The 21,484-nt window shown below is 37.0% G+C and overlaps 1 pseudogene; it reads left to right on the plus strand.

Moving 5' to 3' along the window:
• The first annotated feature begins 12,980 nt into the window (after positions 1-12,980).
• LOC110574206 lies at positions 12,981-21,213 on the plus strand (annotated as a pseudogene).
• Positions 21,214-21,484: the final 271 nt, after the last annotated feature.

Raw genomic sequence — 21,484 nt, forward strand, 5'->3', positions numbered from 1 at the left:
AAGCTCAGCTAACATCAAGAATGACAAATACACACAAAACTGTAATTTAAAAAAAAAAAACCTGCTAAAACCAACATTAAAAAGAAAAATTTGAAAGCAACTGGAAAAAGGATGGAGAAGAACATATATAATACATAGATAATGCCAACACAGAGACAGAACTAATACTGTCAACAGACTTCTCATCAAAAACAATGGGGCCAAGAAATAATCCAAGATGGTGGAGGAGTAGGAGACTTTAGTTTTATCTGGTCCCAGGAATTCAACTAGAAGCTATCAAATCATTCTGAACACCTGTGAACTCAAACAGACATCTAAGAAAATAGCTTCAATTCTACAAATAGAAAAGGAACCACTTTCTGCAAGGATGACAAGATGGAAAAACTCACCTCAAAAAAGAAAACAAGAGGCATTACTACTGACTGCCAGGGACCTAACCAGTATGGATATAAGTATGATGTCAGAACTAGAGTTCAGAATAACAATTATAAAGATACTAACTGGGCTTGAAAAAAGCATAGAAGATACTAGAGAATCCCTTTTTGGAGAAACAAAAGAACCAAAATCTAATCAAGTCAAAATAAAAAAGGCTATTAATGAGATGCAATCAAAAATGGAGGCTCTAACTGCTAGGATAAATGAGGCAAAGAGAGAGAACTAGTGATGTAGAAGACAGAATAATGGAGAATAAAGAAGCTGAGAAAAAAAGAGATAAACAGCTACTGGCTCACAGGGAGAGAATTTCAGAGAATGTGATAAAGTGAAACAACAATAGAATAAGCGGGAACCCAGAAGAAGAGGAAAGGGGGGGAGCAGAAGGTATATTGGAGCAAATTATAGCAGAGAACTTCCCTAATCTGGGGAAGGAAACAGGTATTCAAGTCCAGGAGGCACAGAGAACCCCCCTCAAAATCAATAAAAATAGCTTGACACCTCAACATACAATAGTGAAACTGGCAGCTCTCAGACAAAGAGAAAATCCTGAAAGCCCCTCTGGACAGGAGGTCCATAACCTACAAGGGTAGAAATATTAGACTAGCAGCAGACCTATCCACAGAGACCTGGCAGGCCAGAAAGGACTGGCATGATATATTCAGAGCACTAAATGAGAAAAATATGCAGCCAAGAATACTTGATCCAGCAAGAATGTCATTCAAAATAGAAGGACAGATAAAAAGCTTCCAAGACAAACAGAAACTAAAAGAATTTGTGTCACCAAACCAGCCCTACAAGAAATATTAAAGGGAATCCTTTAAGTGAAGAGAGAGCCCTAAAGTAACATAGACCATAAAGGAACAGAGACAATATACAGAAACAGTGACTTTACAAGTAATACAGTGGCACTAAATTCATATCATTCTTTTTTTTCCCCCCACCTACAGGAAACCCACTTTATTTTTTGCTTGCTTTTTTGTTTTTGTTTTTGTTTTTATTTTTTTATTTAATTAACATATAATGTATTATTTGTTTCAGGGGTACAGGTCTGTTAAATTCATATCTTCCAATAGTTACTCTGAATGTAAATGGATTAAATGCCCCAATCAAAAGACACAGGGTAGGGGCGCCTGGGTGACTCAGTTGGTTAAGCGACTGCCTTCAGCTCAGGTCATGATCCTGGAGTCCCAGGATCGAGTCCCACATCAGGCTCCCTGCTCGGAGGGGAGTCTGCTTCTCCCTCTGACCCTCCCCCCCCCATGCTCTCTCTCAAATAAATAAATAAAATCTTTAAAAAAAAAAAGACATAGGGTATCATATTGGATAAAAAAGTAAGACCCATCCATATGCTATATGCAAGAGACTCATTTGAGACCCAAAGACACCTCCAGATTGAAAGTGAGGGGGTGGAAAACCATTTATCATGCTAATGGATATCAAAAGAAAGCTGGGTTGGCAACACTTGTATCAGACAAATTAGATTAAAATCGAAGACTTAATAAGAGATGAGGAAGAACACTATATCATAATCAAAGGGTCTATCTAACAAGAAGATCTAACAATTGTAAATATTTATGCCCCTAAGATGGGACCAGCCAATTATATAAGCCAATTAATAACATAATTAAAGAAACACATCAATAATAATACAATAATAGTAGGGAACCTTAACACCCCACTCACAGTAATGGACAGATCATCTAAGCAGAAGATCAACAAGGAAACAAGGCATTTGAATGACACACTGGACCAGATGGACTTCACAGGTATATTCAGAGCGTTCCACCCTAGAGCAACAGAATACACATTCTTCTGGAGTGCACATGGAACATTCTCCAGAACAGATCACATACTGGGTCACAAATCACATCTCAACCAGTACCAAAAGATTAGGATAATTCCCTGCGCATTTTCAGACCACAATGTTTTGAAACTGGAACTCAATCACAAGAGGAAATTTGAAAAGAACTCAAGTACATGGAGGCCAAAGAGCATCCTACTAAAGAATGACTGGGTTGGGTGCCTGGGTGGCTCAAATGGTTAAGCATCTGCCTTCGGCTCAAGTCGTGATCCCAGGGTCCTGGGATTGAGCCCCATATCAGGCTCCTGGCTCAGCGGGGAGCCTGCTTCTCTCTCTGCCCCTGCCTCTCCCCCTGCCCATGCTCTCTCTCTCTCTGTATTACAGTGTCTCAAATGAATAAATAAAATCTTTAAAAAAAATGAATGGGTCAACCAGAAAATTAAAGAAGAATTTTAAAAATTCAGGAAACAAATGAAAATGAAAACACAACTGTTCAAAATCTTTGGGATGCAGCAAAGGCAGTACTAAGAGACAAGTATATAGTAATATAAGTCTTTCTCATGAAACAAGAAAGTTCTCAAATACACAACCTAACCTTACACCTAAAGGAGCTAGAACAGCAAATAAAGCCTAAACCCAGCAGGAGAAGAGAATTATTAAGGTTAGAGCAAAAATCAATGAAATAGAAACTAAAAGAGCAATAGAATAGATCAATGAAACTAGGAGCTCATTCTTTGAAAGAATTAATAAGATTGATAAACCCCTGGCCAGACTCATCAAAAAGAAAAGAGAAAGGACCCAAATAAGTAAAATCATGAATGAAAGAGGACAGATCACAACCAACACCAAAGAAATACAAACAATTATAAGAACATATTATGAGCAACTATATGCCCACACATTAGGCAATCTGGAAGAAATGGATGATTCCTAGAAATGTATAAACCAGCAAAACTGAACCAGGAAGAAATAGAAAACCTGAACAGATCCATAACCAGCAAGGAAATTGAAGCAGTAATCAAAAATCTCCCAACAAACAAGAGCTCAGGGACAGATGGCTTCCCAGGGGAATTCTACCAAACATTTCAAGAAATTTTAATACCTATTCTTCCAAAGCTGTTTCAAAAAATCCAAATGGAAGGAAAACTTCCAAACTCTTTCTATGAGGCAGTATTACCTTGATCCCAAAACCAAAGACCCCCACCAAAAAGGAGAATTACAGGCCAATATTCCTGATGAACATCCTGATGAACATGAATGTAAAAATTCTCTCCAAGAAGGAACACACCTCAATATCATAAAAGCCATATACGAAAATCCCACAGTGAATAAATCATTCTCAATGGGGAAAAAATAAGAGCTTTTCCCCTAAGATCAGGAACATGGTAGGGATGTCCACTCTCACCACTGTTGTTCAACATAGTACTAGAAGTCCTAGCCTCAGCAATCAGACAACAAAAAGAAATAAAATGCATCTGAACTGTCAAAGAAGAAGTCAAACTCTGACCCTTCACAGATGACATGATACTCTATGTGGAAAACCCAAAAGACTCCACCCCCAAATTGCTAGAACTCATACAGGAATTCAGCAAAATGGCAGGATATAAAATCAATGCACAGAAATCAGTAGCATTTCTATACACTAACAATAAGACAGAAGAAGAAGAAATTAAGGAGTCAATCCCATTTATAATTGCACTAAAAGCCATAAAATACCTAGGAATAAACCTAACCAAAGAGGCAAAGGATCTGTACTCAGAAAACTATAGAACACTCATGAAAGAAACTTAGAAAGACACAAAGAAATGGAAAAGCATGCTCTTGGATTGGAAGAACAAATATTGTTAAAATGTCTATGCTAGGGGCGCCTGGGTGGCTCAGTCGTTAAGCGTCTGCCTTCGGCTCAGGTCATGATCCCAGGGTCCTGGGATTGAGCCCTGCATCGGGCTCCCTGCTCAGTGGGAAGCCTGCATCTCCCTCTCCCACTCCCAGGGCCCTTGCTCAGTGGGAAGCCTGTTTCCCCCTGCTTGTATTCCCTCTCTCACTGTGTCTCTCTCGGTCAAATAAATAAATAGAATCTTAAAAAAAAAATGTCTATGCTACCTAGAGGAATCTATACATTCAAGGCAATCCCCCTCAAAATACCAGCAACTCTTTTCACAGGGCTGGAACAAATAATCCTAGAATTTGTATGGAACCAGAAAAGTCCCCAAATAGCCAAAGGAATGTTGAAAAAGAAAACCAAAGCTGGCAGCATCACAATCCCGGACTTCATGCTCTATTACAAAGCTGCAATCATCAAGACAGTATGGTACCAGCACAAAAACAGACACATAGATCAATGGAACAGAATAGAGAACCCAGAAATGGACCCTCAACTCTATGGTCAATTCATCTTCAATGAAGCAGGAAAGAATATCCAATGGAACAAAGTCTCTTCAACAAATGGTTTTGGGAAAATTAGACAGCCATATGCAGAAGAACAAAACTGGACCATTTCCTTACACCATACACAAAAATAGACTCAAAATTGATGAAAGACCTAAATGTGAGACAGGAATCCATCAAAATCCTAGAGGAGAACATAGATAGCAACCTCTTTGACCTCAGCCACAACAACTTCTTGCTAGACACATCTCCAAAGGCAAGAGAAACAAAGGCAAAAATGAACTATTGGGACTTCATCAAGATAAAAAGCTTTTGCCCAGCAAAGGAAGCAGTCAACAAAACCAAAGACAGGCTACAGAATGGGAGAAGATATTTGCAAATGTCTTATCAGATAAAGGGGTAGTATTCAAAATCTAGAAAGAACTTATCAAACTCAACACCCAAAAAGCAAATAATCCAATCAATAAATGGGCAGAATACACAAACAAACATTTCTCTGAAGGAGACATCCAGATGGCCAACAGACATATGAAAAAATGTTCCACATCACTTGGCATCAGGGAAATACAAATCAAAACCACAATGAGATACCACCTCACACCAGTCAGAATGGCTAAAATTAACAAGTCAGGAAATAACAGATGTTGGCAAGGATGCAGAGAAAGGGGAACACTCCTACACCGTTGGTGAGAATGCAAGCTGGTACAGCCACTCTGGAAAATAGTATGGAGGTTCCTCAAAAAGCTGAAAATAGAGCTACCCTATAACCCAGCAATTGCACTACTGGGTATTTACCCCAAAGATACAAATGTAGTGATCTGAAGGGGCACGTGCACCCCAATGTTTATAGCAGCAATGTCCACAATAGCCAAACTATGGAAAGAGCCCAGATGTCCATTGACAGATGAATGGATATACACGCAATGGAATACTACTCAGCCATCAAAAAAAAAAAAAAAGGAAATCTTGCCATTTGCAACAATGTGGATGGAACTAGAGGGTATTATGCTAAGCAAAATAAGTCAATCAGAGAAAGATAATTATCATATGATTTCACTCATATGTGGAATTTAAGAAACAAAACAGAGGATCATAGGGGAAGAGAGGAAAAAATAAAACAAGAAATCAGAGAGGGAGACAAACCATAAGAGACTCTTAATCATAGGAAACAAACTGAGGGTTGCTTGAGGGGAGAGTGGTGGGGGGATGAGGTACCTGAGTGATGGACATTAAGGAGGGCATGTGATGTAATGACAACTGGGTATTATATAAGACTGATGAATCACTTACTCTACCTCTGAAACTAATAATACATTATATGTTAATTAATTGAATTTAAATTTAAAAATTAATTTAAAAAAGGAAATAGAACAAGATTGGAAACCCAAATATTCATTGTCAAATGAATTCACAAAATGTAGTATCCCCATACAATGGAATACTACTTAGTGCTAAAAAGGAATAAACAATTGCACACAACAGCATGAATAATTATGCCCAGTGAAAAATACCATACCAAAAAAATAGTATATACCATATGATTCCATTTATACACAAGTCTAGAAAATGTAAAATAATCCATAGTGATAGAAACCAGATCAGTGGTAGCCCGGAAGAAAGGGTGATGAGAAAGGTGTGGAAGAAGAGATTACAATGAAGCATGGGAAAAATTTGGGGGTGACTGGTGTTCATTTTCTTAATTGCAGTGAAGGTTTCAGAAGTATAAACAGATACCAAAACATATCACATTAATACTATATATGTGGGTAATTATTCTATGTTAATTTAACCATCATAAAGCTGTTAAAAATTTAAAACATTTAAAAAAAACAATGGGGCCAGAAAACTGTAGAATAATATCTTTAAAGTATTAAGCAAAAAATAAAAATAAAGTGTTAAACACACATATACATGCACGCACACACATGCACATACCCTGTCAAATGAGAATACAATACTCATGAAAAAGATTCTTCAAAGACAAAAGGGAAATAAATACATTTTCAGATTAACCCAAGCTCAGAGAATTTGTTGCAAATGATCCATGCACTTGTAGCATGGTATTTTTCACTGGGATAATTAATATTCCATTGTAGGGGTATACCACAGTTTGTCAATTCATTTGACAATATGAAAAGAAATTATTCCAGAGAAATAAGATTGATACTAGCTAGATATGTGGATCCTAAAAAAGAGTGAAGATCACTGAAAATGATAAAAATGTGAATGGTTAACACATATGTTCCTATTCTTAAATTTGTTAAAACACGAAAGTTTAAAACCAAGCTGTAAGAAAAACAATATAGGAAAAAATATGAGAGAAAATATATGATTGCAAGGTTCTAACATTTTAGATGAAGTGGTGAAAAATTAATTACAGTTGGTTTGTGATTGGCCAAAGACATATATTATAAGCCCTAGATCAACTATTGGAACAATGGATAATAACCAACCAATGATATAAAATAAAATGCTAAAAGCATGAGATTAATCTAAAAGAATGCAGGAAAGGGTTCTAAACTATACTACATAATAGATGGGACAAATAGAAGAAACTGGTAAATGGTATAAATATATCTATCAATATTAGTTATTGCTACTAAGTAAAAATTAACTAGGCCAATGAAAAAGAAGATAAAGTAGGATTGGATAAAAATGGTAAACCCAAGTATTTGCTGTTTCCAAAGATAGCAATTTAAATATAAAGACACAAGTTGAAAGCAAAAGTTTGAAAAACGTGTATCTTGCATAAAAGAAGCATGTGAAAGATGGAGTACTTATGTTAATTTCACATAAAGTAAAATTCAAAAGAGAATTACCAGAAAATAATTAAGAGTATTTCATAATTTAAAAGATTGATCAGTTCAGGGCACCTGGGTGGCTCAGTTGGTTAAGGGGCTGCCTTCCGCTCAGGTCATGATCCCGGAGTCGTGGGATCGAGTCCCACATCCGGCTCCCAGCTCAGCGGAGAGCCTGCTTCTCCCTCTGACCCTATCCCCTCTCATACTGTTTCTCTCTCTCTCTCTCAAGTAAATAAATAAATAAAATCTTTAAAAAAAAAAAAAGATTGATCAGTTCAGATGATGTTGAATTCATTAAGGCAAGAGAAAAAAGGCATGAAAATTGTAAGAAAAGAATAAAACATAATTATGTAATTTAAAAATTTCTTAAAGATTCCACAAAAAAGAGCTATTAGAACTAATACACACAAAAAAATAGTTTCTTGGGGCGCCTGGGTGGCTCAGTTGGTTAAGTGTCTGCCTTTGGCACAGGTCATGATCCCAGAGTTCTGGGATCAAGTCCCACGTCAGGCTCCCAGCTCAGTGGGGATTCTGCTTCTCCCTCTCCCTCTGCCCCTCCCCCTGCTCCTTCTCTCTCTCTCTCAAATAAGTAAAATCTTTAAAAAAAAATTTCTTGGGCGCCTGGGTGGCTCAGTTGGTTAAGCGACTGCCTTTGGCTCAGGTCATGATCCTGGAGTCGCGGGATCGAGTCCCGCATCGGGCTCCCTGCTCAGCAGGGAGCCTGCTTCTCCCTCTGACCCTCCCCCCTCTCATGTGCTCTCTGTCTCTCTCATTCTCTCTGTCTCAAATAAATAAATAAAATCTTTAAAAAAAAATAAAAAATCTTTAAAAAAAAATAAAAAAAATTTCTTTATATTAGGAACAAAAAATGGAAAATGAATTTTTTGAAGACACCATCATTTATAAATATTAAAAAACTTAAAATATTAAGGGATAAATTCAAGAAAATATTTGTAAGCTCTCTGCACTGAAAATTGCAAAACATTACGAGAAAAATTTAATAGACTGAGAAAGGAAAAATGTTTATGGATGAAAAGACTTTACCCCATTAAGATGTCTATTCTACCCAGCTAATTTGTGCTTTGAACATGACCCAAGTAAAACCCTCTTACTCGACCAAAAAACAATTAACCATGTAATTCAAAAATAATGTGGAAATAGACAAATATTGAAAAAGAAGAATTGGAATATTTGTAATACCAGAATCCTAGATATATAATAAAGATATTGTTTTCACTGTGCAGTAGTATCATAATGAGACAAATTGATCAGTGGAAAAAAGGGAGCCCACAAATATACCCACACACAGATCACTTGTTTTATGCACCAACACAATTCAATGGAGAAAAAAAATTTCCCTAGAAATGATGGGATAACAACTGGATTTTAGTATGGTAAAAAAATGGAAAATTGGCCTGTTCCTTATACCAACTAAATCAGTTAAAGTTGGATCATAGACCTAAATATAAAGCCTCTAAAAGAAAGAATTGTATTATACTTTCAGTCATTCATGATAGACCAATAGTTATTTACTAGACTTCAAATTAGTTTTCAGGAATAATTTCAATTTCCAACCCCCCCAAAAAAAAAATCATCACAAAAAGGAAAAAAAAGCCATAGATCGGGAGAAGACATTTGCAATACATATATTGGATAAAAGGCTCATATGTATTCTACATAAAGCAGTTTCATAAACCAAGAGAAAAAATAAGCAACCCAATTTAAAAATTACAAAAATCACCTCACAAACCTATACACCATGTGTTCTGTACCACTACTCACCAGTGAAACTCAAAAGAGAAATACATTAAGTATCATATTACTGTACCATCAAAAAGAATAAAATCTTGCCATTTGCAATGATATGGATGGAACTAGAGGTATTATGCTAAGCGAAATAAGTCAGAGAAAGATAAATACTATATGATTTTAGTTATATGGGGAATTTAAGAAACAAAAAGATGAAAATAGGGGAAGGGAAGGAAAATAAAATATAAACGGAAAGAGAGGCAAACCATAAAAGGCTCTTAAATATAGGGAAAAAGTTGAGGGTTGCTAGAGGGGAGGAGGATGAGGGGATGGGGTAACTGGGTGAAGGGCATTAAGGAGGGCATTGGATGTGATGAGCACTAGGTGTTATATACAACTAATGAGTCACTGAACTCTACCCTGAAACTAATAATACACTATATGTTAACTAACTTGAATTTTTTTAAAAAAGAATATATTAGGTTTCTATTACATATGCTGAGGGTGTAAAATATTTCTAAAGTAAGAAAAATACATAAATAATGCAATATCTATATAAATTATATATCAAATGAAATCTTGTATCAAATAAAAAGTAGCTTCTATGATAAAAAATAAATTAAAAAACCCTGCCATTTCCGTGTTTTTTAAGGATTAGGATCAACAAGATCTTCTATACATTACTGCAAGAATATTAAAATGGTACTTTGGGAAATTCTTTGGCAACTGATTCCACACATAGGTAGATTTTTAAGAAAAATAAGTATGTCTATACATCAAGAGCTATAGACTAGATTGCCCATAGCAGAAAATGTTGAAACTAGGAGAATAGATGAATATTTTTTTGCTATATTTATCCAATGGAAACTACTTGGCAATAAAAAGGAGGACCTATTGCCACATGCAACAGCTTGGATGGAAATCACAGACATTTTCTTGAGAGAAAAATGTCTGAAGCAAAGATGTTAATAGAGTATAATTCCACTCATATGAAGTTAGAAAACAGTGAAAATTAATCATGCTCTATAAGTTCAGAACACTAGTTATACCTTTGGAGATGAGTAGTATATTAACTCGAAGGTATCACAACAGGGTTGCTTATGGGGTGCTGGAAATTTTCTGTCTTGATCCGGGTGGTGGCTTATATGGGTTATATATATGATTATATGAGTTACATATATAAACATGTAAAAAATTAGCTAAGGTTACTCTAAAATTAATCCATCTTTTTACATGATTATATGTATGTTAAGTGTCAGAAAAAAATCAACTGTAATCATCTAAGTTGTGAAATTGTGCTTCATTGATTTTGTTGAAAATGCTTTGTGTCTGGGCGCCTGGGTGGCTCAGTTGGTTAGGCGACTGCCTTCGGCTCAGGTCATGATCCTGGAGTCCCGGGATCGGGTCCCGCATCGGGCTCCCTGCTCGGCAGGGGGTCTGCTTCTCCCTCTGCCCTCTTCCCTCTCGTGCTCTCTGTCTCTCATTCTCTCTCTGTCAAATAAATAAATAAAATCTTAAAAAAAAAAAAAGAAAAGAAAATGCTTTGTGTCAATAAACCTAAGTTCCCAACTCTTTTGCTAATGAAGCAATGAAATAATTAATAGTAAGTGAAATTAAAGTAAAACACTGGCAGCTTTGTTGATATGCATTTGATACTTGAAGAAACTATTTGAAAACTGCATTCTGTCACATAGTGTTTACAAACTCTAATAAGAATCATCTCACTATGTTGTTTCCTACATAACAACACAAAATTGAGAAGCAACACCATATTTTTAAGCTATAGCACTGTTTTTAGTATAACGATAAGAAGAAATTAAAAGGAGATAACATTTGATCAAGTGATCAGTTCAAAGTGTCTGAATGGCAGAAATCAGCTGGGCAATGAACTTTAGCCAAGAATGACAAGTGAATAAAAATGTCCTCCAGGCTCCTGGCTGACTCAGTCAGTAGAGCATGCAACTCTTGATCTTAGGGTTGTGAGTTTGAGCCCAATGTTGGGTGTAGAGGTAACTTAACGTCTTTAAAAAAAAAGTTACAATGAAATTTTACTCTTTCTATAAGTAATTTTGTAAAGAATTTAAATATTAATCATTTTCCAAATAACTGATAGTATTTAAAATGGAGTTGTCACTTTTTGAAATCCAAAAAAAAAATTCTTGAAAAAAATATTTCCTTTTCTGGTATCATTGCTTATGTAACCAGCTTGGGTCGGTCATAAATATGGACTATAGTTAACTTTTAAAAGTAGCACAAGGTGTTTTCAGAGTTAATTGCATAAAATGTAAAGAGCAGTTACCCAGAATCTTGGTGAAGGACATCAGAAATATATCAATATTGTTAATTGTGCTATTAAAATTAAGAGTAAGCCATCCTTATTGATTAATTTTTAAGGTATGGCAAAGGAAAGGATATGGAATTATGCATGAAGGTAAAAAGGTTCTTCAAAGGATATTGTTTTAGAAACTTGTACACATTATTTGGTATTTTTATAGTTTTTTTTAATTTAATGAAAACAGTAAAATATTCAAAGTGGAAATTTTTTCTTATTTTTATGTTTTTTTTAAATAAAGCTTTTTTATGGGATAATTTTAGATTTAAAGAAAAACTGCAGTGATCATTTAGATGAAGTCTTTGAAAAGTTAATGTAAAAATAAGTGAAGGAATTATGATTAGGATTATTACATAAACATTGAATAAATATAATTTTTGTAAAATAAGTATGTTTACAACAAATTTTTAGTTTCTCTGTATTAGACAGATGAGACTTAAGTATATGAAATAGAAAATAAATGGCTGTCATTTACATAGATAGGATTTTTAAGTAGAAAAATGAAAAAAATCACCCAGTGATTCATTCAAACATAAAATATTAAATAAAATATTACAATGAATAATTATACATTTCAAAGTAGATTATATTGCTCAATTTTGGTAGGATTAGTTGATTGAACAAAAGATCAAATAAAATTTAATTAGTATAATCAAAATTCATTGAGGACTCATAACCTCTGTTTCTGAGAGAAGGTAAATTCCTCATTAAAGCATTTCTAACTGCATTTTTTCTTGAAAATAGTGTTCAGGAGGTAATTCAGCTATAGCTGTGGTAATAAAGTTGATCAGAAATAAACAACAGAATAGATTTTATACTAGACAGAGAACCAAATATCATTCTTAATTAATTAATTCAGATATTATTGTTCTGATGGAAGTATTTCTTCCTTTGGAACTAAGAACTTCAGACCAGCAAACCATAAGGCCACAGGTTCAGGAAAAAAAGAAAAATTGCTAATGGATCAGTAGGGGTAATATGAACAGTGTCATTCCCATTTCTACCCCTTGACTCTTGGACCTGCCAATCCTGGTCAAGACAAAGACACCACCATATATTGGATGCTGACTTGGAGCATCTACAGCCTGGAGAATCTTGCCACAGCTCACTGAAACTGAGTTTTCAAAAAGCCATGCCACTGTTCTATCAATTCAACTGCTTCAGGGTGCTGAGGAACATGAATAGACTAGTGAATTCCAAACGTGTAGGCCTACTGTTGCATTTCATTTACAGTGAACTGAGTTCCTTAATCAGAAACAATGCTGTGTGGATTACCATGATAGTGGATAAGTTCACAGATGGTTGTTTTGGCAGAAGCATTGTGTGTAGTGAAGGCCTATCCACACCCAGGTGGTCTATCCCAGTAAGAACAAATGGAAGTGTCCAATGTAATCACCCCACCAGCAGATAGCTGGCTGATCACCCCCAGAGACTGTCATGTCAGGAAATCAAGTTGGTCTCTGCTGCTAGCCAAATGGGTACTCAGCAGTACCTGCAGTCAGATAGGCCTTGGTGAGTGGAAGTCCATGTTTCTGACCCCTGCATAACTCCATTCCTGTCCCCATGGCCCTTTTGTTCATGAACCCATTGGGAAATGACAGGAGGGACTGGGGAAAGAGTCTGACTGGTATCCACCAAACAGATCACCCTGTCTACCTGATTTTTTAAATCTGAATCGGGTGATTCAGATGTGTCCTGAGCATTCACATAAGACATAAATATCCTCACTTTTTTAGCTCACTCAGAGATCCAGCCACATATCTCTTCCCTTGACCTCACTGTCACCAATTTTCCAATCATGTTCCTTCTAAGTCCCTACACACATACACACACACACACACAGTGACAGAGATACAGAGAGATAGACGGACAGACATAGAGAGATTATTTTCATGAATTAGCTCACATGACTGTGAGGCTGGCAAGTCTGAAATCTGCAGGGCAGGTGGCAGACTGGAAATCCAAGAAGGGCATATGGTGGAGTCTTGAGGTTGAAAGCAGTCTGGAGACAGAGTTCCTTCTCCCATGAAGGATTTTATCTTTTCTCTTAAGGCCTTCACCATATTGTATGAAGTACATCTACATGCTGGAAGGTAATCTGCTTTATTTAAAGTCTGGACTTAAATATTAATCATATCTTAAAAACATTTTCACAGAAACACCTATACTGGTAATTTGACAAAACACCTAGGTACAATAATCTAGCCAAGTTGACACAAAATGAATCACCATGGTGATGAACTTGGATATTTCACTGAGGACATTCCCAACCAAATGATGGAGAAAAAAAAAAAAAGATGGAAAATTCGCCTGATTTCTTCTTGCTGCTTATAGTAAGATGCAACCGAGAAGAGATAAATTGAAGAATGAACTGTTGGGCAAGAAGGAACCGGCACTAGATGATTTGAAAACTCTCAGCCTGTCCAGATAGTGTACTCACAAACAGAGCCAAGGGTGAGGCTAGACAATCATTTGCTAAAAACGTTAAGCAAGTGACTCATGGATCCAAATGAAATCATCTCAGCCTAAGCCAGAAATAGAGATGCTGTTATCTAGGAAATACCTGTAATGTCCCATCTTGTCTGAAAGCTTGTACCCTATTAAGGCACTAGAGACTGACAAGACTTTTGATAATGTTATACTAGCAGAAATGCTTCCAGACTGGACTGAAAGGGACAGGGACCATACAAAATGAAGAAAGGATGTCTCCAAGGGTAGAGCTGTGGACAGAGAGGCTTGGGCCACGAGGATTTTACATATAGTAATAAAACATATGACTAACAGAAGTCGGCTGATAGAAACAAAAATCTAATCTTTAACAAACAGTAAAATGTTGGGGAATAAACAGGGAAGGATCGTTTGAAGTATTCCACAGATGACTAAAAATAAACTACTATTGCTTCCTGCCCCCAAATTAAACAAAACGCACAATGCTCATCAGGTCATTTGAATTTTGTTGAACCCATGTTCATATCTGGAAATATTGCTAGCTCCTATCCACATACTTGTCTGAAAGAAAGTCATATTTGAAAGAGGACTAGAACTTCATCAGCCTGTGAATTCCATAGTATCATATTTGATAAAGCCTTCATCTGTCATTCTTTGGAAACTAAAAAGTCTGTAAATCCTTTTAGGGTAATTATTGAGGAAAAAGGCAGAATGAGGTTGTGAGTTGGATGCTTCTTGCTTCATTTATGAAAGACACCAAAGGGAGAAGAGAAAGAAACTCAGGCTAGAGATGGCCAGTTTATATGGAGTTTGGGGAGGAATATAGCTTTGAAAAGTGAATTGAACACTGTCTCTGGTCTTCAGTCTAAATTGACTGAAGGCCTAACAATATGTAGTAGACACATAGGGTTGAAAAAGCCACTGTTCCCGTATTCTGAACCGATATTAAAACTTGCATGGCTTATTATACACATTTATTTGCTTCCTAAGTTTGGATGGTAAGAGTGATCATGGCTGTGGCCCATTTGATAGGTACATGTTTATCTCCTGGATAGCATGTCACTAGAGTTTAGATACTGAGGAATTTCCTAGAAATCTATGCAAATCCATTAAGTTTCTTGTCAACCAGCAATCAACAAACAATTGATGATATAAAATGAGATAATATGTTTAATGTATGATGATTAAATGTTATAATCAAAGATTCATAATGTCAATTATCATATGTAACAGACATATAAAACTCAAACCTCTATGGCCAGAGTTCAATTCTCCTCCCTAACAGCATGTTTATTATTAACCTTCTTTTATTAATTATCCCTATCCTACTTGCCATAGCATTTCTTACACTAATTGAATGAAAAGTTTTAGGTTATCTACAACTCCATAAAACCAAACATCATCAACCCTTAGGACCTGTGACAACCTGTCCTTAACTATTCATTAAAAACCACTATGACTAGTATGTCATCAATACCCAGATTTATTATTGCACCAATCCTAGCCCTCACTTTAGCCCTAACAATATGAATTCCATTACTGTTGGGGAAGGTCATCAGAAGATGTGACCATTGGTTGACCAGTGAGCTGGACCCCAGCACTTAGAGGCTCCACATCCCCTCTCCTGTCCTTGGAATGTAGGTTTCTACTTGCCTTTTTCATCACCAGAGGCTTCTCCAAAGGCAGCATAGCCTTGAGATAATGATGAGAACACCTACACAGTATACATGACTGAACCCAGTTTGGGCCTCTTTATAAACTTTTAAGATTTGGCAGGCAGGTGCGGGGATCTATTCATCTTATAGCCCCACAAGACAAGTCTCATATGTAAGTTCCTTTGCTTATTAAAACTGCCACCTACCAACCTGGAGTGGCCTGACTCTTCAGTCTTTCCCCGCCCTCCAAGTACAGGGGCCAGTTTCAGATGAGCCCAGGGAAGCTGATGAGGAGCTTGTCAACCAGCAATCAGTGAGTCAGCCAGGAGACTGAAGAAATGGGCCTTGGGAATGAGACACCCATGGGAGGAAAACTCAAGTTGGCCATCAACCTCTATGTGGGGAGGGGTGACCCCTATGTCAGATGCCTGTGGATCACCGCATGAGTACGAGGATGCCCCAAAAATGCCAGCCAGTCTCATGCATTTGTTGGAGGAACCACGCAGAGCTCACTGTGGCAGACAAGGGAAGTGAACGGTAACTGCAGCGAGCTGGCCTCTACTGTGGCCACTTTGGCTGGAGGCTGAAGCTCAAGTTTGAAAGTTAGAGGAAGAGCTGAGATTAGAGAAGGAAGTGGTTGTGTCCACTACTCTGCGAGCTTCGGGGCTGGCAGAGCAGATGGCAGACCAGGATCATAATAAGTTAGAGGCTTCAGCGCGCAGTTCTGCAAAGGTAGGAGGGTCCAAAATGCCTCAGATTAAGATCCAGGCACTTGTGACAGAGCCTGATTAGGACGCCAAGAGCTAGCAATCCCTGGGAAAGTGATGAGAATGAAGAAGAGGATGTTGTGTTGATTGAAATGCTCCATGACTTCTGACCCCTAATACAAAGGAAAATTTTAAACAGTTATTGCCCCATAACTCCTAGGAGAAAACTTGCATTCTTTCTCTGTCCCCTGAAGTTGCAAATCTTATCATGTCTTTGAAGTGTATCCTGGTTACCCAGGAGATAACCAAAATATTGCCCACAGAGACTGACAAAAGCGTGGGGTGTGGGAGGGCTTTATAAAATACAGACTGCCGTAGGATTTCCCTTGCCCCAAATCCAGTCTCCAGCCTCCACAAGATCACGAGTATCAGTCACAAGCCATGTGAGTGGATGCCAGACTCACATCTAGAGTCTGGGAATAAAAGCTGAATGGATATAGAAAGTTGCAGAAGGTTTGTGGAAAAAGAACATTGAGAAAGGAATTTTATGTGTAGTCAAGCTATAATTGGAATGAATTTATGTAATTTAAACAGAAAAAAAGGGGAGAGTTTTAATATCAAAAGTACACTGGTGTAAAATTAAAATTTGGTTTTCTTTTCTCTTAAAAGAAAAAAGTTTTCTTAGATTATTGACCTGTTCTTCATAAAAAATTGTAAGCAAAGGTCTCTTCTTTACCTTTAATGTAATCTTCCTAGAAAACACTGTGTTTTGTCTTTATCAGGTTTTGATTACTTAAGAAAACCAGGTTTTCTCTATTAAAAGAGCTAAGATTTTTTACAAATATGTAACTTTTTGTGCATGTTAAATTTCATGGGAAGTATTACCAAATACAAAGTGATGCTAAACATTTTTTAGGCTATATTTCGATGAAATGTTTAAAATCTCCTATGTCCTGGTATAATGGTATCAGTCATAATTTTAAAATCTGTCACAAAAATAACCAAATTCTCCTGTCAATTGCGTTATAATGAACTCTTGTCACATCTTTAATCATGGCCATTTTAAGTCTTTTGTCATTTGAAGACAATTACTGTTTTACTGTTCTTGCTTTGGCAAAGTGTTGCTGCAAAAGTGCTTCATCTTCAAGGAAATTCATGGAAAAGACTGACAAGTTTCTGATAACTGAGATCAATTTGCCTTCATGTGGGAGGGACAATAATAAACCTTTCAAATGCTTCCCCAAGGCTATCTGCATAGCCCCACCACTGGCTGGAGACCTGCCCCTGTTCTCCTTTCCCACATTGATAAAATGGGCCTATTACATTGGTGATATAATGTTAACAGGTGAAAATTTGCCTCTGCTGCTAGGATGAACATCTGCAAGGGAGAAGGTGGGCAATAAACCTACAAAAAATCCAAGGCCCAGGTTCCACCATCTGGTTTGGGGAGTCATCTGGTCAGTAAGATGCATGTTGTCCCCAAAGCTGTGATTGATAAAGTACAAGGTCATCCAAACCTTAAGAATGTGAAAAGGATTCAAACCTTTGTAGGGATTTTGCAGTTTGGGAGGACTTCTATCCCCCCTCCCCCCTGCCCCCCGGCATGCTGCCTCCATCCCTTATATGGCCTGGTAAAGAAAGGGTGTATATGGGACTGGGGATCAGAGCAGCAAGCCACCTTTGAGAAAGCAAAAATACTAGTGAGGCAGATTAAAGCTCTGGACATCTCCTAAGCAGGGTTAGATGTGTTTAAGTTAGATGTGTCTAGACACTCTGGAAGATATGGGTCAGGCACTGTGGCAGAGACAACAGAGGGGGAGAGTACGCCCAGGATTTTGGTCCCAGCTCTGGAAGAGGGCAGAAGCCCAATATACCCGCATAGACAACAGCTTCTAGCAATGTACACAGCGCTCCTCAAGGTAGGACCTCTACACAGCAGCCAATACAGCAACCAGTGGGCTGAGCTTAGAGCAGTTTGGCTGGTGATTACTCATGAGCCTTGGTCATTAACCCTTTGTACTGACCGCTGGGCTGTTCTAAAGAGATTAATCCTATGGCTTGGACAATGAGAAACTGAGGGATGGATAATCATAAAATAAGCCCATGGGGGGTCAGGATATGTGGAAAGACATCTGGGGACATCTGCAAGAGGCTGAAGCAGCCCTCCTTGTTTTCCGTGTCCCAGCTCATGAGGCACTGACGCTTCCAATCAGGAAGCTGATGTCCTACCCCAGGTGTCAGGCACGAGCTACTGACCCTTCAGTAGGTACAGCAGGTTGGGTGCCTAGAAAGAATGGCCACCATAGTGCCTCAATAAAATGGCATATTGCTAAGGATGCCAGATGGCCCTTAAAGTACTTGGTTAGTACAGTAAAAGCATGGCCTGTGTGTTCTAAACAGCACCCAAAGCAACTGTTGAAGGAACCTGAAGCCATCCACCAGAGTTCCCAACCAGTGAGGGATTGTCAAATTGGTTCTATTGGCCCCTCCCTCTGAGTGAGAGTTCTAAATATGCCTTGGTTTGTGTAGATACTGCATCTGGCCTAACCCAAGCTTTCCCCTGCTGTCATATAAATCAGGCTGCCACCATTAGGGGATTAGAGAAGGTGAGTACCATGTATAGATACCCTTGTGGAAAAGATAGTGACCGGAGGTCACATTTCAAAAGCCATGATGTGTAAGACCGGGCAACAGAACATGACATTGAGTGAAGGTTCCATCTCCCCTTTAATCCACAAACAGCAATGTTAGTAGAAAGAAAAAATGGAGTATTAAAACAGCAGATTAAATTATTAACAAGTAAAACCACCTTGGCTGGGTGGACTCAAATACTGTCCTTGGCTTTAATACATTTGAATGACCAATCAGTAGGGCCCATGGCCCCATATGCCAGGCTGGGGACCCCTGCCAAGACACTCAATACCGTAAAGTATGGAAGTCGTGGGAAACAGCCGTTACTGAGCTACCATATTACGTCATATTCTATAGTAAGGTCAGCTAACTAGGCTATCAGGCTCATACCCCAAAATTGTTGATTTATATCCTTATTGTACTAATAAATCCCCTTATCTTCATCATCATATTACTGGCCATCATCTCAGAAACCATAATTATAATTATAATAATAAGCTCACACTGAATGAGCTTTGAAATAAATATAGAAGCCATTATTCCAGTCTTAATTAAAAAATTTAATCCACAAGACATGGAAACATCTACTAATTATTGTTTTAACAAAAGCCACTGCATCAATACTTCTTACAATAGCCATTATTATTAATCTAACATATCCTGGCCAGTGAATAATTACAAAAAATTTTAATCCAACAGCATCTACCTTTATAACAATGGCCCTCACTATAAAACTTGGACTTTCCCCCTTCCACTTTTGAGTACCCACAGTTACACAAGCTATCCCATTAATATCAGGTGTAATTTTATTAACATGATAAACACTTGCATTGATATCAATTTTTATCATCCATTAATCTAATTATATTATTAACCATAGCTATTTTATCAATCATACTAGGAGGATGATGAGGAGTTAATCAAACTCAATCATTAAAAATTATAACTTATTCATCAATTGCTCACATAGGATGAATAACAGCTATTATAATTTGTAACCCGACTATAACAACCCTAACTTTATTAGCTTACATTATAATAAAACATACTATATTTATATTACTTATATATAACTTATCTACCACAATACTATTGCTCTCATAATATGAAATAAAATACCTTGATTACCATATTCATTCTTATTATTATATTAGCATTAGGAGGCCTCCCACCACTTTCAGGATTCTTACCCAAAAGAACAATTATTCAAGAAATAACAAAAAATAATAACATTATTTTGTCAACATTAATAGCTATCATAGAACTACTTAATCTATATTCCTATATACAATTAATTTACTCCACTAACTATTTCCATCAATGAACAATATAAAACTAAAATGACAATTGGAAAACATGAAACAACCTTTTTATCACCACTAATCATAGTTCCAACATTATTTCTCCCTTTAACACCAATATCATCAGTGCTGGGCTAGGAATTGAGTTAGTATAGACCAAGAGCCTTCAAAATCCTAAGTAAATATAATTTAATTCCTGAAAAATAGGGATTGCAAGACTTGACTCTGCATCAATTAAATGCTAATCAGACACTTTTATTAAGCTAAATCCTTTCTAGATTGGCAGGCTTTCACCCCACAAATTTTTAGTTAACAGCTCAACACCCTAGTCAGCAGGCTTCAGTCTACTCTCCCTCCGTTTAGGGGAGAGAGCCGGAAGGAGTCCAGCAGAATTGAAGCTGCAACTCTCCATGGAAATAATATTATATGACCACCTACCATATTATGAGCCTTAGGTTTTATTTTCGTACTTACAATAGGAGGTCTAACAGGGATTGTTCCGCTAATTCATCCTTGGATGTTGTTCTCCACAATACATCCTATGTAGTAGCACAGTTTTGTTATGTCTTATTGATATGAGTAGTATTTGGCCATTATAGGAGGATTTGTTCACTGATTCCCATTATTCTCATGTTATACACTCAAGTCAACCTGAGTGAAAAATCCACTTCACAATTATATTTGTAGGTGTTTACATAACTTTCTGTAATACTTTCTTGGCTTTTCAGGAGTACCAAGATGTTACTCTGATTACCCAGATGTATATATACAAGAAACACCATATCATGCGTAGGTCCTTTTATCTCATTAACAGCAATAACTGAATAATTTTCATAATTTGAGAAACATTTTCATCTAAATGGGAAGCATCAATAGAATTAACTACTTAATCTTGCATGACTTCATGGAATCCCCGCCCCCCCCCATATCATACATTTGAAGAAACCAATAACCTACTTACATAAACTTAAAATAAGAAAAGAATCCTCCAACTGGTTTCAAGTCAATATTATAACCACTATGTCTTTCTCAAATGAGAAATTAGTAAAAATTACATAACTGTCAAAGTCAAATTATAGGTTCAGACCCTTTATATCTCTATGGCATATCTATTCCAGCTGAGTTTTCAAGATGCAACATGACTTATCATAGAAGGACTTTTACACTCTCATGATCATACACTTAATCATTGTTTTCCTAATTAGCTCTTTAGCCCTTTATATCATTTCCCTAATA

The sequence above is a fragment of the Neomonachus schauinslandi genome, chromosome 6 (genome assembly GCF_002201575.2).
Source record: "Neomonachus schauinslandi chromosome 6, ASM220157v2, whole genome shotgun sequence".
NCBI lineage: Eukaryota > Metazoa > Chordata > Mammalia > Carnivora > Phocidae > Neomonachus > Neomonachus schauinslandi.